A 19,470-nucleotide genomic window follows, 5' to 3' on the forward strand; every position below is an offset into this window, starting at 1 on the left:
TTTCTCTGAATTTGCAGTTTTCACCCCAAAAGTTGCCAATTCTTCAATTTGCTCCTAAAATACAAATAATAACCAAATTAAGCACCAATTATCGTAAAAACACACCAAAAGCTCCAATTAAAAGGTATAATTAAGTGTATAAATATACACTTAACACACCCCCAAACTTGAACTTTTGCTTGTCCTCAAGTAAAATCAAATTAATAGCACAAAACAAAACCATACATCTCATTACATAGATCGATGGGTCAACTTCGCGTTTTCAGAACTTGCAATTATGATGACAATTCATAGGTATTCGCAAGCTTAACATTCAACGGCACTTAGTCACTCACTATTACCAAAAAAACACAAATCATACAATTGCTTCAAGTATCCAATATTTGCAAGTTAAAGATAGAAAGAATTTATACTTACATGCATGTATTTGACTCCAAATACTCACCAAATTATTTTACTCACTAATATTGAACAATAAGCTATTGGGATCATTGGGGCTTTGTGGCTTTGAATTGTTAGGCTCTTTGGTCCGAGGTAGGTAATATGGGAATGTGTGGCTAATTTTCTTGAATTGAGGTGATTACGCCAAGATTCGGAAGATAGGCGTTTGAAACAATGAATTCACCTCTAGGGACTTAAATAAACTCGATTCTCCACAATTCACACGTCAACACTTTTGCCTTGAGGCAATGGATCGAGTTTTCAGCACAACTCAACAACTAGTCCTTATTTCTCCCTTCTAATCTATTCTTCTTCTTCTTCTTTTTTTTTTTTTTTTTTTCTTTTTTTTTTTTTCGAATCTAAGGATTTAGATATATATATATATATATGAAGATGCACATATATATCTATCCTTTTTCTTTTTTTTTTCTTTTTTTTTTTCGAAGAAGAAAGATCTTATAAGAATTTACCGACCACCAGGGGATAATTATTCAAAAATCTCCACTTTTCTACCTTCTACATATTGGCTAAAAGAAAGAACACCTTTTCTTCCGAGGCTCAAATCAAGGTTCTAAGGATAATTTGACAAAAAGGGTAGGCTTGAAAGGCTCAAACGGTTCAAAGAAGGCCCAAATCATATCCCAAATCACTTATTATCAACACTTCGTATCATAAATGTCCTAAGGTGAGATTTAAAACCGAACAAAGCATGATTGAGCACAAATAAATTCCAAATTTAAAATGCAAAACATTCAACCAAAGCAATGCACAAGGTGTGATTCCTAGCAATAATTCACTTCTACGTTCCGTTGAATCGAAAGCTAAACAAATACATACTCCATATCAACATAAAACAAGTAGTCTCATCATCAAACATTGACTATCTACCATCATCATAATTCATCGATGCATCGGACACAAATTTTTTCTTTTTTTTTTTTTTTTTTTTTTCGAAAAACGAAAATAATAAAACGGCAATTAAAACAAAAACTAAAGCATGCAAAATAAAAATAAAAAAATAAAACACACGTAAAGCGCACATAAACGAAAACAAGTAGTTAACCACCCCCAAACTTAAAATTCACATTGCCCTCAATGTGATTTGCCCGGAGTTTAAGGATAGAAAACACTTGTTTACGCGTCGGGGCCATCTTCGGGCTGCTCGTCAACTCCGCCTTGCGCATGAGCATTACCATCTCCTTCATCATCTGAAAGCTCGGGTACCGGCTCAAGAATCGGTGCGGGCAACGGAGCCGGTTCTTCGCACTCGGGATTGCCACATGCCAAATGGCGCACAATGGCTTGGAGCATCTTTCCCGACCACCGTTGGAGGGATTCGATCGTGCTCACCTTGTGCTCCACCGTAGCAAGCCGATTTCTCGTGATTACCAACTCTCGCTCCATTCTTCTTTGAAATCGCCGGTCCGAACTTGTGCTTGGACCCTTGGGCGGAGCTATTGGTTGGTTCTCGACGGGTTGCTCGCCATCTTGGATGGGTGCCTTGTATTGCCGGGCCGCAAGGTCATTCATCGGATTCCGAATTGATGTGAAAATGTCCGTCGGTTTGGTTGGGACCTTCGCCTTCTTGCATAAGCCGGTAATGAGGCAAGGGAAATAAAACCCCTTGGAGTTGTTGACCATGGAGGTCCAAAATCGGTCGGATATGATTACGCCAATGTTGATCGGTGTGCCCTTGAGGATGTAGTATGCCAAAGCGCACCGTTCGGGGTCCACGCGAGTCCACGAGCGGGTGGGAATGAGGTTGGCACATATGAACGTAAGGCACGCCTTGCCTACTTGGTTGATGCATTTCCACTCTAACTCGTACTTTTCTTCGGTTGATAGTTCGGACCAAATGGGGGGTCCATCGCACAACACCTCGGCGATTTGATCTCGTGTGACCGCAAGTTGCAATTGCCCCCAATTGAATGGCGTCATGTGTCGGAGGTGATAGAAAGAATTGATTGCGTAGGGATTCCACTCGACCTTCTTGCCTCGAACCGTGCTCGAGTTCCGCTCCGTTGTGAGGAGGATATGGTTGTTGGCGTAGAACTCGCGGACCAATGATAGGTTGATCGAACCCTCCGGTTCTAATAATGTTTGCCAACCTCGTCGTAGGAATTCTTGGTGCAACGGTGCAAATTGTGGAAGGGTGATCTCGTAGGCACGCTCCGTCACTAGTTTCTTCCCCTTTTGCTTCTCGAAACGAGCACTAGCGCCTTCGACACAAAAAGCGTCGTCGTCGGGAGTCGGAATTTGGTCGGTTTTCTTGCCCTTCCCCTTGCCTATTGAGGTGCTTTCGCCTTGAGAAGGGCCCTCCCCGTCACGTCCTCGTTTCCCCATACTGTGAGAATGTGTGTAGAAGGGATTACGAGTGGAATTAATTGCAAAATTTCCCCCAAACTTGACTTGGGCAATTCGTCGAACACCTTGTGGGCGTTCTTGGTGGAATGGATTTTTGGAGAATTTTGCACCTTTCTTGAACCCCCCTGCACAAATTAGCAACAAACAACCAAGTTTAAGTATTATGTGTGTGTAATTGGTGAATTTCTGGAGAAATTTGTCAAAGAAAATCAAAAAAAATTGAAAAGAGAATGTTAGGGTTCGAAGTTGGAGAGAAAAGGGTTTTGGAATTGTGAAGATTGGGGTGTGGAAAACCCTTATTTAATCTGCCCGCCTTTCCTATTCGCACGGCCGTGCTGGATTTTGTGAAGACATCCGCACGGCCGCACCGTTTTGCGAAATTGGGCAGTGGCCCTTTTTAATTTCGGACGGCCGTGCAAGATTTTGAACTAAAATCCGCACGGCCGCGCCATTTGGTGAATTTGGGCAGTAGCTCAATCAAGTTTTCGGACGGCCGTGCGAGATTTTAGGCAAAAATCCGCACGGCCGCACCAATGTGCCAATTTGTCCAGTAGCTGCTCCGAAATCTCACACGGCCGTGTGAGATTCCTGCCTTTTTCTTGCACGGCCGTGTGAATAATTGCAAATAAGTCCCTGCAAAATAAAAACTTCCTATTAGTGCCCCCAAAACTTTTTTTTTTTTTTTTTTTTGAAAAATAAAATAAAATAAAAGCCAAACTAAAATTTTAAAATAACATAAAATACAAAAAACGAAAGCTCGGGTTGCCTCCCGAGAAGCGCTAAGTTTACAGTCTTCAGCCGGACTTTGTCTGCTTCTTTGTTCAAGCTAACGTGACCGAAGTCACTTGGCGATTGAATTCCTCTCCCCAATAATGCTCGTTTGGTTCTTTAGGTGGCCACATCCACCTGGCACGTTCATCATTATTATCACCCCGACTCTTTTGACTGTCTCTCGGCGGAGTTGAAATTGAGCTCGCACAATAAACTTGCTCCGTCCGACTATCTTTTCCGCCACCATCTCCTGCACTCAAAAATCCTTTCCCACGGTCTAAGATCAAAGCGTCAAAATCGTCATGATTTGTGAAATCCACAAGATCTATAGCATAACAATCATTATCATCACTTGGATTTTTATTAGTGCTAAAAACGTTAAATTTGACCGTTTGATCATGCACCGTCATTGAAAGATCACCACTAGCACAATCAATTAGAGTTTTTGACGTGGCTAAAAACGGTCTCCCTAAAATAAGAGGTATCTCCCTATCTTCATCTATGTCAAGTATAACGAAATCAACAGGGAAGATAAATTTGTTCACTTTTACTAGCACATTCTCTAAAATACCTTTTGGGTAAACTAAAGACCTATCGGCTAATTGAAGAGTTATAGCCGTTGGTTCAATCTAACCTAACCCAAGATTTTTGTAAGTGGAATAAGGCATAAGATTAATGCTAGCACCTAAATCAATGAGTGACCTAAAATTTTTACCTCCAATAGTGCAAGGGATAGTGAACTTACCTGGATCGCCGAGTTTTTGTGGAAGGGGCCGTACAAGAATTTCACTGCATTGCTCCGTGAGTTGGATGATCTCGTTCCCTTGCAATTTATTCCTCTTTGTCACGAGCTCCTTGAGGAATTTCACCCACTTTGGCATCTTTTGAATGGCTTCGATAAACGGAATGTTGATGTGGATTTCCTTCAGCTTGTCCAAGAATCCTTGGTGCTCGGCATCTAGCTTCTTCTTTTTAAGCTTTTGGGGGTATGGGACTTGAGGGACTCGCGAGTTCACTGTGGGTGATGGTGGTTCTTTGCGAGTTGCTTCTTTTTCCCAAATCACATTTGGCTCCTCGATTACCGTGTTTTTCTTCTCCTTTCGTGGGGCCTCCTCCAATTGTCTCTCGTTCCTTAAACTTACGGCGTTGCACTGCTCGACGTTGTTCTTCCGAGGATCTTCTGTATTTGACGGCAGTGCTCCCGATGGCCTCGCTGTTAGTTGGGTTGCAAGTTGACCCATCTGTGTTTCCAAATTTCGGATGGAGGCTTGAGTGGTTGTCATGAACTGCGCCAAGATATTTGCGAGATCTCCACCTTGAGGTTGGGCTTGAGGCGGATTTTGGAATCCGGGAGCTGGTCGTGAATAATTAGGCGGTTGACCTTGAGGTGGTGCTTGCCTTTGTCCTTGCTGATTTCCTCCCCACCCAAAGTTAGGGTGATCCTTCCATCCGGGATTGTAAGTGTTGGAGTACGGGTTCCTCTGTTATCGGTTGGTGTCATGCACATAATTCAGAGACTCCGTTTCTTCTACGCGCTGGTCAGGAACTTGGACTGCGTGGACTTGCTGCGTCTGCAAAGCCGCTACTTGCTTCGATAGCTTCTCCAATTGGGCCGTGATTGCAGTGACTCCGTCTAACTCCAAAATTCCTCCCGTCTTGACTGCTCCGCTATTCGACCGGTTCGATGCTCGCATGTATTTATTTCTGGCGATTCGTTCCAAGAGCTCGTATGCTTCGTCATAGGTCAAACTCATGAACATACCTCCAGCTGCAGAGTCGAGCACTGTCCTCGAGTTGTCTTGCAGTCCATCGTAAAATATTTGCAATTGGCGCCACTCTTGTAGTCCGTGATTCGGGCACCTCCTTACTAGCTGCTTGAACCGCTCCCACGTCTCGAATAATGCTTCTCCGGCTTCTTGTATGAAGTTTTGAATTTCTCGCCAGATTCTCTCAGTTTTTGTTGGGGAGTTGTATGTGTTCATAAAAAGTTGAGCTAACTGGGCCCACGACGAGATGGAGTGCGGTGCACGAGTTTGCAACCATTCTCGGGGCTGCTCCTTGTAGGGAGTGCTTGAACAGACGGAGTTGCAGTGCTTCGGGTGTTACTCCGTTCATCTTGTGCGAGTCACACGTTTCGAGAAAGTTGACCAAATGGAGATGTGGGTCTTCATGAGCCAATCCGCTGAATAACCCATTGTTTTGGAGCATCGTGAGGAGTCCCGCTCGAATCTCGAAATTGTTGGCTTCAATGGGGGGCTGCTGGATGCTTGATTGGAACCCATTGAGTGTCGGGACGGTGTACTCATGCAGTGCTCGTTGACGAGGTGGTGGATTAATCAGCTGGCATTGCTCTTGCTCGTTGACGATTTCTCTCGCCACATTCGGTGGGCGCCTTTGGTCACCTTCTCCACGATTATTCTCGTCTTCCATCGTTGCCGGAATTGTTTTGGGCTAACCGTTGATTTCTCCTGCCTTGCCTAAACGTTCGCTCAATTTCGGGGTCAAGAGGTAGCAGGCTCGTGTCGTGTCCTCTTCGCATAAAAAGTACCTAAAACAAAAATAAAAAATAATTAAATAAAATAAAATAAAAAAAATTGGCTGAAGTAAGAAAAATTGCTCAAATTTAATATTAGGATAAATAAATAATTTAGCCGTACTCCCCGGCAACGGCGCCAAAAACTTGTTGGGTGCTAAATACCAACATGCAAGTGTACATATCGCAAACAAGTAGTAAAGTAGACTCGTGAGAGTCGGATGTCGATCCCACAGGGAATACGCAAATTATTTAATCCTAAGTACCAAATCCTAACAATTATGATTTTTATCCAGCCTACGCAAGGTTGTCAAATTAATTAACGAAATAAATTAAACTAATTAAGAAAGCAAGTAATCACGAGAAAATATCAATAATAAATGGATCTAGGATTTTATCTTCCCCCTATGCGATAATTCTTCACCCAATTAATTTCCTATCATGCAAGTTACGATTCCCGATTATTAACACAAGACACGAAATTATTCATAACCAGCCGTCGCTGCGTTACAAGCCTATTATTCATAAAAGATTCACTATATGTCTATGCAAACCTAATATAAATAAAGCATTAAATAACAAGTCTCGCAAACAGCTACCTAAGGTATTATCTGTATGTCTACGATAATACATGCAATTAACACACGCATTCGGTGAAAAACTACTCGAAGGCTCTTCTATCCCTGTTCTAATTATTAAAACGATGTGTCAATCAATTCTAACAATAACAAATAGCAACATAAGTTAGCTACGCTCATGCACTAAATACGATCAAGATAGAAGAAATAATCGAAGAATTAAACTTGCATAAAAGTAGAAAAATAGGTTCGAATTACCACATAGGGTTCCAATAAAATCCTAGAATAAAAACTTAGCTACTCATGTTCGTAACGAAAAGCATAATAAAAATACGGAAATTCATAAAAATCAGAAAAGAAAAGGAAAAAGGGAAACTAGGATGAAGATTCGTCAAGTCTTCGTCTTCGTTCTCTTGCTCCTCGATTGCGTGTAGAAAAGATAAAAACTCCAAATAAAAATAAAAGGTAAAAGATCTAAGATCATCCTAATTGTGTGCTTGTGGCCTTTAAATAGGGTGCAAAAATATAATAGGGCGGGTTTCCTTGTGTAATTAAAATTCCTTCACTGCGCCATCACGACCATCCGGACGGCCGTGTGAGATTTTGAACTAAAATCCGCACGGCCGTGCGGTCTTTTAATTCTTCAGAAATCTGATTTTTTCACTTTTGGCCCACTTTTTCTCTGAATTTGCAGTTTTCACCCCAAAAGTTGCCAATTCTTCAATTTGCTCCTAAAATACAAATAATAACCAAATTAAGCACCAATTATCGTAAAAACACACCAAAAGCTCCAATTAAAAGGTATAATTAAGTGTATAAATATACACTTAACAAGTACCCATTGATGAGCTTATTTGTAATCACCCCTACTTATTTTTCTTATGACGTCACAAAAAGGAAACATGTAATATGTTTGAAGATAATATTTTGGATGAAATTAGGAAGATAAAATAAGCAGATATTAAATGCAAGTATCGCATAAATGATAAAACAGTGGATGAGGTTTTTTTTTTTTTTTTTTTTGTTTTTTGAGGAAACAGTGAATGAGTTAAAAAATAAAAAACAAAGCCTCTTGGAGAGAAAAAATCATAGGTAAAACTCTTGTTCGTGGACATGATAGTTATAAAAGGTAAATGAAATAATGATTTGAAAAATTATTCATCAAATTTTAAATATTTTGGATAATGCGTCACAACTAAAGTATTCAATTGCACATACTTTACAAAAAAACGAAAAAAAGATAATATTTATAACAGATATATTCATGGCACCAAGCAATTCTAACACAACACTTCATCATATGTCACAACTTACATTTGAATAAGTTTTATAAACTAATAAGCAAATTTAAAGTTATAAATAAAAATAGAAAGTTAATTCATTGAATAAAAAGAGATAAGAGTCAATGTATTAACTTACTCTCACACTTTTTATCTCGGTGTTAGAGAAGATTCTTAGCAGTTTTGAAAGCCGTTTATGGCCTCTTCGTTGAGTTGTGCACGCATCAAATGAGTATTTCGACAAACCAATGAAATATCGCAAATAAACGTTCAGGAAGTATCCAAATTTTCGACATAAACATGATGAAAACAACGCATAAAAAATCGGGAATAGTAAAGCATCAATTAGTAAAGCAATAAACTTGACAATTGATGCCAGCAAAACTTACAAAACAATATGGTGAATGGGGAATGACATAAACAACGGTTCTAGGTGGCCAGAGTATAACATTATGACACAGGAAAAAACTCGAACTTATGTACATTCTGACGAAAAGAAGAAGACGCAACTGGTGGCCAGAGTCGAACATTATGAACATTATACAGATTATACAAATTATACATAGAGTAATTGAAATTTCACATGAGTATGTCAACACCATAAGGAATATGCAGAATCCATGCCTGAACAAATGCTCTTCTTCCAATATGCAGAATCCATGCCTGAACAAATACAAACTCAAATCAGAAGTTATTATATGAATCAATTGCTGTAGAAAAAAAATTAATTAAGAAATATTTGAATAAAACTCGTTTTAAGAAAAATAGATGCAATGAATCTATATAATTGGTAATGTTAAAGATAAAAAATTGTTAGATTAAAATAATATTTACCAATTTCCTCAATTGCATCGTCACTATTCTCATCGTTGGAGACATATTCAGAATCTACATGGAAAAAAAAGTTATCATTATAATAAAACATTATATTGACAAATGATGAATAATAATTAGATAAATTATGTAATAATATGACAAAGATAATTAATTACCTCTGCTGTTGGAAGAAATATCTCTTACTGTCTGTAAATCATCATCTACTAACATAGCTGGTATTGATTTCATATTTAACACACGTGCTACAGAGTATTGTTTTATGACTCCTTGACATCTTCTTTCCAGTCTGCATGGAACAACTAACATTATAGTATATGTTATAAATATTGAAATTACGCGGTTATATAACTATGTTATTCTAGTCATAATAGGATTTTGTAACTTGAAATGGATCTTCACGTAATGAAATATCCATATAACCATATGAAAATGAATGTTTGGTTGACAACAACGCAATTAATGTTCAAATATAAACAATTTTATTAATATGGATAATTCATTTTCAATATATAAATAAATTTGTGTGTGCCGCATCAAAAAACATAAAACATATGTAAATTCATTTTATAATTGAAATAAAATATATATTATTTTGCAATATAACAGTCATATAAAATAATAACAAACATCCGTCCACACAATAGGAAAAATGAATTGAAATAAGTTGTATGCAAAAATAGTAATGGTATTGTCTCAAATAGCAAAACAATATTTGTCTCCAAATACGAAATAACAAACCAAAGATGAAAGGAAAAACAAAACAAAAGATAACGAGTAAGGTAAAGTAATCGAATTATTCTATTTTATCTTGTTTGATCTTTTTCAATAATTTAGTGGATGATTGCTGGATGTTGGGATCATTGATAATACTATCCAAAACACAATCGTTGGATCGCTTCATTGGAGTAATAGCAGTAACATCATCATCTACAACACCATTAGTGATGATATAACCATCCACAACGCCATCATAAAAATTATAACACGTTGCAGAGTCTTGCAAATTAGAAAAAAATGAAGTAAAATATTTTGTACACATGTAACATCTTTTTATGCAACATGTGAAAAATCTAATGGAAAAAAATCGTTTAATCCACCTTTGATGAGAAGACACACCCATCGTTGTCATAATTGAGACTCAGCGATGGTGAACCATTATCATGTTTCTCAATAATATAATATACATACACATTAAAAATAACTTAATAAAAAATAAAATGACTTACATTAAAATTAAATATTAGTACCGCATCCATTTCATAATTCTTCACAAAGGAAGCAATGACTTGCATCATCGGTGCAGACTTTTTGAACATTGTAGATTTTATGATGTTGATTGACCACATTATCACTATTGATAGCAATTTTGAATAACATTATTCGATCAATTAACCCATCATGTTCTATAGGATACTCTGTAGATTCTTCGCCCTTCAGAGTATAAAAATAAATAAATGGTAAAAAAACAAAATCAACTAGTTAGTTTTAAAAAAAATAAAAATTTTTAAGAAAAAAAAATGATGAGTGCTTGATGAATATACGATGTTATCTACCGTTTGAATTAATGAATCAACAACCCGTATACAATTATCAAAGCTGGATTTGTATAGTCCATGACAATGATTTCAACTTTATACCTAAAGACAATTAAAAAATGTTAATGAACTGTTTTTGTTAAATAATATTAGAATTAATCAAAAAACACAAAATATATTACGTACGTTGACTTAGCAGTGGGCCAATTAGCTTTGCAAAGGTGACAATAGTTAAATATAGTTGTAATCAAATCTGACAAATCGTTAATATTTATATTTACTGAAATGTACAACTAAATAATGTAGCAAATACATTGTTAGTACCTCATTTGTGACGCTCAATTCGCCCAAATTTTTTCTAACAGTTTTACGTATGAAATCATCTTTCATCGAGTAGGAAGACTGCGACGACATTTGACTTATCACTTGACCACTATGTTGGTTTACTCTGAATGAGACTAAAACAAAAAAGGACATGATAATAAATCATAATGAACGAAATAAATGTAAGAACAACGTAATTAATTTATTTAAAGATAAAATTATAACCTCGTTTTGAACTCGTTAATTACACGAATATCCTCATTTATAACCACACATGATGAATGTTAATGGTTGATTACCTGGACTTCACCTAAGAAAACATAAGAATAGTCTTGCAATGAAATAAATGTCTTTCAAATTCATTAAACCAAATACATAAGATAAATATTGAACAAAATAGTATCATTCCTTATCTCAGTCGTTGCAAATTGTATTACAAGAATATACGGCCCTACACCAATATCCTGAATTCATTGAAGTATGTAGTCGGCAAACATTCCCCACAACAAGCGTTGACCTTCGAACCACTTACATACCACAGAAAAGGATGATTGATATGAAAAACACATGTAAATATATAGGAATTATTATTTAAAAATATATATTTTAGTGAGTTTTAAAATACTCAATATCTTCAAGATCATATGGAATGTTCTGCTTGGTTCCACCAGCTAGCTGAGCCAAGGAACCTATCGACAAAAGCGAACCAATAACATATGCAATCAATATTAACACATTATAAAAGAACCATTTATAAAAAAAGTCTACATAGAAAAAAAATCATATAAATAACTAATAACTATCGTATACTCATTCTTGTTCGACGCTTGCTGGATATCTGCATAAGGTGTGAACTAAAAAAAACAGATAGTTTTGACATTACATAACATTTGTTCTCTCTGATCTTAGACTCAAACCTGCATAACAGTGTATATTTAATGGAAGCTTGAACTGTATCGCTCTGCGTAAGGAAGAAACAAATCTGATAATATGGTTTGCTAACAAATCAAAGTTGACGTGTGAAAATAAAATTATCACCTGTACATTATGGTTGTTTCCAAATGTGCAAAACACGGACTTTGAGATTCTATGATTTTTTGTCGCCCCCCAAGTTTCTAATAAAATCTACTTGACTTGACATCTATAAATGTAAAACAATGTAATCAAAAGTTTATTAGCTAGTTAAATAGCATAATAAAAGAATAATATATGGTTACAAATCTTGACCTATATATGTTACTTAATATTAATTACATTACAATATATAATCTATATGAAAAAAGTCGATAATTCCTATACTCGAATATTGTAACAGAAAAAACAAAAAAATTAAATACACAATATCCAAGTAATAATTAAACAACGTACTGTGTCAAACAGATTCTAATCACATATATCCCGAATGTATGTCAAGTACTCTAAAAAAGCATGTGCATTAAAACATTGTGGCATAACTGTTGTAAGAATACTATTATACTCACGATTACACAAAGAGAAAGCTGGCCAAATGATGAAGCATTGGGAGAATAATATTATTCTGCACTTGAGACCAACACTAAAATAAACCGTGTGTGTGTATATATATATATATATATATATATATATATATATATATATATATATATATATATATATATATAAGATGGTGCGAGTAAATGGTTCCTAATTTAATTGTTGATTTGAATATTTTGTAATCATGTGGGAAAAAGACTTAATGTCCCAAATCTTTTCTTGCAATAATATTCACATTCCATGTAATGAAATACAATTAAGCAATTTTCTATAGTTAATAGAAATTTTTTATTTAAATTCTAATACTGGTACTGGTACTAATATTGATACTGATACTGATATTGATATTGATATTGGTACTGATACTTATACTGATACCGATACTAATATTGATACGGATACTTATACTGATATTAATACTAATATTTTTACTAATACTAATACTAATACTAATACTAATACTAATACTAATACTAATACTAATACTAATACTAATACTAATACTAATACTAATACTAATACTAATACTAATACTAATACTAGTACTAATACTAATACTAATACTAATACTAATACTAATACTAATACTAATACTAATACTAATACTAATACTAATATTAATACTAATACTAATGCTAATAATAATACTAATACTAATACTAATATTAATACTAATACTAACACTAATACTAATACTAATACTAATACTATTACTAATAATGATATTAACACTAATACTATTATTAATACTATTACTAGTACTAATCTGTTAATATTGTTAATGTTAATGCTAATACTAATTTTAATGCTAATGCTAATGTGGATATACTTATTATTATGCTAATGCTAATTATAATTGTAATTCTAATATTATCCAAATCCCTATCATATTCCTAATCCTATTCATAACATAAATAACAATTATAATCCTAATCCTAATCATAATCCTATTCCTTACACTAATCATAAGCCTAATAGTTTTAATACTAATAATGCTAATGGTAATGCTAATGTTAATTCTAACTCTAATCTTAATTATAATTTTAATCCTAATCCTAATCCTAATGCTAATTATAATCCTAATACTAATACATGTCACTAGTTATCGTACTAAGCATAATCATAATCTTAATAATAATTCTAATATTAATATTAATCATAATCTTAATATTATATTAATCTTAACTACAATTCGAGTCCCATTTCTTGTATTAATCTTAATTATAATTCTAATATATCTAATTCTAATGCTAATGCTAATATTAATCACATATCCTGATTTTGCATCAATTTTTTTTTTTTTTGCAATGATCTATTATTTTGTATAGAAAAACAATTCTATGCAATCTCGAACCTTTATATCAAATTTCTTATGTGTTGTAGCTCAAGCATCAAAAAATACGTCTTAAATATATTAGAAATTAATATTTAGTTATATTATCAAACTGACATTAAAATTATTTAAAATACTATAAGGGTATAAGCAAACGTTACGACGTAAAAGATTAATAAATGTTGTTAATAAGATATGAAATCCTCCTGAACTTAGGCTAAATTACATAAAACACCCCTACTTATCGATGATTACTAAAATCCCCCTATGTTTGTTTCTGTCTTACACGACCTCCTTATGGTGTGATTTTTTACTGATTTTTTTTTATTCCATGTAATATCCCAAAAAATATGGATTCTACCCTAACAGACGTGATATTTCTTTTATCGTACTTTTTAAATACAAAAATTACCCTCAGGGATGGATGGTCATGGTAATAATAAAAATTTGTGAAAGTGTTATTTAAGAAGAATAAAGATTTCGTGTAAAGTCCTCCTGAGGGTAATTTTTGTCTTTAAAAAGTACCATAAGGAAATGTCGCGTGTGCATGGTATAATCAGTATTTTTTGGGAAATATTCCACGTAATAAAAAAAATCCTTGAAAATCATACCACAAGGGGGTCGATGTAAGACGAAAACAAATATCAATGGAATTTTGGTAATTACGAATATGTGTGGGTGTTTTTCTTAATTTAGCCTAAGTTCAGGGGATTTTCATAACCATACGTTAGAAACTAACATAAAGGCAGATGTTATTGAAAATAGATCAAATTTCAAGTAACAAAAGTCACTGTAAAATGCTTATATAAATAAATAATGGAAAAATAAAAAAAAAATTGGATTTTTGTGTAAATCAGTCGAATATATTGTGATTAAAAAAAAACATAGAGATATTAAATCGATATTAGGTTCTTATAAACATAATACAATAAATTATTTCATTTTACAAATATTTAAAAAATGGAAATCAAGAAAATAAATATAACTTATTTTATATGATGGGGAAATAGAAAACTTAAGAATATTTCACTAATTTAGTTACATAACTTGTAAGTTAGACAAAATAACTCATGTATTCCAATACCAAAATATATACAGTGTGAAAATATTTAATAATCATTTACGTTATTATACCCTACATTAATATTTTTATTTTCATATGGTTTAAAATTTTAATTCAAAAGTTAGTCAAAATATTTGTAGCTAAACATATTTTTTATTCAATGATAGGTTCTCTATATCATTCTTTACCCACACTATAGGATTGTAGTAAATCTCGTATAAGTTCGATATAGTACCATTATCGTGTCAAATGAAATGATAACCACTAAGTTGGTATTTGATAGATAATATTTTGTTGGTGTACTATGATACTTGATATTTGATAACTTTTTCCATCCATAGCCACAATATTGCATCAATCTTTCTTGATTTGAAAAGACACACACATATTTATGGAATTACTTCTCATATAATTGTAGTCATTTATGTAATATATAAATATCTTATTGAATTTGTAACTAAAATGGATCGTAGAAACTACTGATTTATCGATTGATATTGTATTTGTTAATATAAACTACTTACGGCAAGAGCACATCGAGTGCCATTATTAAATGAGCTATCAAAACCTTTAACAACCATTTTCATACTCAAAAATAGTAATTTTTAATTCTAATAGTGCTATGAAATCAGGGTTGTTTTTTGATATTTCATCTTTCAAAATGTAAAAATACAATACGCAATCATGCAGAATAAAATATCAAACATGAGTTATGAATTTAATCACCTTAGTGTCCATTTAGAAAATAACATGTGGCAATTAGAAATATAAATAAATTTAATTATATTTAATTAACAACTATTTAATACCTATGGTTGGAGCAAATACATTTTGATAAATATCAAAGTAAAATATTAAATAGCACATAAATATTTGCAAACTCATTTTGATACTTTTGGGTTGGAGTTGGTCCAGATATGTACTTAATTATATTTATAAGAGTTATAATGAAATACTTATTACTGGAATACAATTGATACGATTATTTACATTTTAAACAGAACAATTGATATTCTTAATGTTTGACATTAAATAAAGTGAACAAACTAATTCAATACCAAAGATATAGAATAACATTGTTATATTTTGAAATATATAAAATCAAATCGTTTTTTTAATCAATTGATTAAACTTAACCTATGTTATTCAATTTATAATTATGATAAAGTTTGTATTTTAATTAGTATATAATTTAAAAAATTAAAATCAATCGTAAAATTTATTGTCACTGGATTCAGTGAAGAAAAATTAACTATTTAAATAATATCATGAAATTCATGTAGTTATAATTTTGAATATACTAAATAATTGGAAGTACATTACTCTACACATGGCAGGAAAAAAATAGTGTCAATTTTCGCAATATAGTAAATTCGAACACGTATCTTTCTTTTTTAGATATAATATTAATATATAATATTAAATGAGTAAAAAAAAACATAATTGTCTCTCATCCAATTTTTCAAGCCACAAAGCCACCCTTTTATAGTGTAAACTGTAAAATAAAGATCATCATAAAATCCATACTAAATATAGAATAAGGGAAATTTATGTAAGTTTTTTGAGGCAAATAATTTTTTTGTAGGTTTCAAAAAGTTGGTTCAAATGAGCTCATAAATTGGTCAAATAAAATATTTATTAAAATATTATTTTGATTAAAAAAACGGGGCAATTTGCTATAGGTCCTCCTATAAGAGTTTTTATATGTATAAATGCAATTACTAATTCCCTATTTTTATTATATTTATTATTTTTATAGTGTCTAAACTACCCCTAATAAAATAAGAAAATAAAAATCTCTCCACCAAATAAAATCCGCTAAATCTCTCTACCAAATAAAATTCCCTAAAACTCTCTAACAAATCAAATTCCCCAAAATCTCTCTCTCTCTCTCTCTCTCTCTCTCTCTCTCTCTCTCTCTCTTCTTCCAATTTTAATTAAGAAAAAACATCATTCGTGAAAAAAAAAATTCTGCAAAAATTCAAACTCTCCAACTTCATCAGATACAAACGTCAAATGCAAACAACAGACACCAACTAAAAAATTATAATATGTATTAATTAACTGCAAACAACATACTACACTCGACTAAATGCAAACAACAAAGTGCAAAGTCGAATATGCATCATCTAAGTAAACAGTAAATTGAAAATAAATTGAAAATATGATTAACATCATCTAAATCCAAACAAAAACAAGAAAAAGTTAATTCTTTTTTTAAATACACAGTATGCAAATGCAAAACACAACAACAAAATCTTCCATGCCAAAAAATAGAATTTACAATTTGCAAAAAATCTATTATTACGGATTGCTATTTGCAGTTTTCAATTTTATGTTTCAAATTTAGTTTGTCAATTTAAATTCTTTTTGGTGTTTGGTGAAGCAAAAAATCAATTAAAAATGCATCAAAAAAATATAAATTTATTATAAATAAATTTAGAGAGGCAGGGAGAAGCAAATAACTAACTTTTGTAATCAAGGAGGTGTTTATTGTCGACCAAGAGATAATCTCATAATGTAAAGCTCCCTTCGTTTTTTTCCTTTATTTATTCATATTCCCTTATACAAATTATTTGGATTGTCTATGTATTCTTTAACAAAAAACACAAAAATAGAATTCGAAAGAAAAAAAAAAGGTTTGAAAAGAAAGAGAGAGTAATGCACGTGAGAGAGACCAGGAGAAAGAGAGATTTGAGATTAGGAATAAATAAAGGCGTGAGATTGGAGATAATGAGAGAGTAATACGTGGGATTTGTTCCCTAATTAATTAAGGGTGTTTATGTCTATATAGTAACATTTAATTTATATTATTATTTTGAGTTAAGAGACCTACACCTATATTCTAACAACTTGGATCCCAACATATATAAGTTTGAAATAAGGGGTGTTTTAGCCTATTTCCCCTCAAAAAACCCCAACATATTATGTATGCATATATTTGCTAAATATCAAATATCAATTCGATATTGACAAATTAAAATATATGAATTGTTTTGCTTTGTAACTAAAAAAAGTGCAAACGTGTGGAGGTGCCCTCATATTTTGAAAAACATTAAATTTGAAAAAAAAATAACAAAATACTAATATTCGTATCCGACAAGGATAAGTACTCTTTTCTGGCCCTCCGATCATATTAATCTCAGCCGTCCATTCATCACCGACTCTTCTATATATACCCATCCCCTCCAAAATTCGTATTCCATTCTTTCGTCTCTCGTTTTTGTTGGTTTGATTGCCTATGGTTCTCTGCGGGTGCGGGTGTTTATTTGTGGTTTCCGTTTTTCAGATTATCCATCCCATGTTTTTTTTTCTTCTCTTTCGCCATACCGTCTGATTGTAGGGTCCTAATTTGATTTTATTCCGGTTATTCTGCCGGTCTGATAATCGGATCGTCATGGATTCGCGAGGCCGTTTGATTGTGATTCTGAATTGGTTTTCTTTTGGTGATTTTGATCCGGCGAGGTATTAGGTATGATATTCGGTTATTCATCAACAAGTGGTTTTATCTTGCTAGGGTTTGGTAATCGGCTGATTTGATTTTTGCTCAAAAAGATTCTTTGTAGAAGAAAGCGCTTTGAACATCAACAATTGTGTTGTTCTGTTCTTCTGACAAGGTCGGTATAAGATGTTTTGGCTGATGATTCTAAGCAGAGTGTCTTGTAAAGTTTCTTCCTTTTGATCTGCATGTACGACCGGATGTTCAACCTATTTGTCTCGGAATCTTCTGATTGAGATTTGATTCTCCTTATGATATATATTTGCTATACGATATTCCTCGACCTTTTCTTTGGGCTGTGTTGATCCACAGGTGTGGTATTCAGTTCCACTGATTGTTCAATCTCGCTTTTTCTTTCTCCCTCATCCTCCTTATTTTTCTAACTTTATATCACAATTTTTTTAATGTATCTGTTAAATCCCTTTACTGCTTTTCCTACTTGTTTGCAGAAATTTGCAACAAACATTTTGGTGCCCGCCCTACTATTTGGTACTTTCTGTTTTGTGGCTTTACGAAAGTTGTGCTTGTTTCATCTTTATTTTATGGGGCTAAGTTAACTGTGCAACTAGAACGTCGTATCTGATTTTACTAGAGCCTATGTACACCTGGATAATGTGGATAGGATCGGCAATTGCTTAAGCTAGAGATCTCGGTTGGATCTGATGTTGGCAAGATAATTTATTTTGTTTCTGATTGTGTAATATGTTGATCAGTGGGTTCTAGTGGAGTCTACTGCTGGATATGATTTTGTATGTTCCAGATTATATATTCTCATGTAATCTCCTACTATGGAAGTTTTATCACCACTTCCTTCTAGTTTCCCTGCTCCAGTTGAGATGACTCATGCCACTAATGCAACGACTTCGGCTGCTTCTAGCATTCCGGAGATTCGAACAGCTCTCACACATCCTATGCCTCAAACCCTGAAGGTTTTCAACCAGTCTAGTCAGTCCAGGAGGACTCTGCAATACCTGCTTGTATGTCATCCCAGTCTCATTGCCCGTCGAAGGCGGGTCAACCTCAGGAATCCCAGGGGGCCAATCCCTACTTTCATGTTTGATCCTCTTTCTGGTTCATCCCACGACGCTAGAACGGGTTCAGTGGCCGCTCCTGCTTGACCTCAGATTATGTCTTTCGCAACGTCAAGTAATTGGATAATCTCGACAGCTGGCGCATCTGTTCTGGTCTCTCCTTTTTCCGTTTATTTCTATTTCTATCCCGGTTAGATCATGGGATGACTCCTCGAATCCTTTGCTTTCTTTCATCTCTCTGACAATGGGCTTTTGCCAATCAATATCTTCTGACTTTCTCAAATGAAGGTCGTCCTCATCCGTATCATTCAATTTTCAGTCAGATTACTACGTTATATGACCATAACATTTCCTATTCGTACTTGGGTG

General features: G+C 33.6%; 1 long non-coding RNA gene across 1 annotated transcript; it reads left to right on the top strand.

The window, feature by feature from the left end:
• The first annotated feature begins 17,652 nt into the window (after positions 1-17,652).
• LOC148771623 (uncharacterized) lies at positions 17,653-19,444 on the top strand. The gene is made up of 2 exons (XR_016030261.1): positions 17,653-18,845; positions 19,390-19,444. It is a non-coding gene; the product is annotated as an uncharacterized LOC148771623 (long non-coding RNA).
• The last annotated feature ends 26 nt before the right edge of the window (positions 19,445-19,470 follow it).

This window comes from Erythranthe guttata, chromosome 3 (genome assembly GCF_056151865.1).
Source record: "Erythranthe guttata isolate IM_541 chromosome 3, IM_541, whole genome shotgun sequence".
Lineage (NCBI taxonomy): Eukaryota > Viridiplantae > Streptophyta > Magnoliopsida > Lamiales > Phrymaceae > Erythranthe > Erythranthe guttata.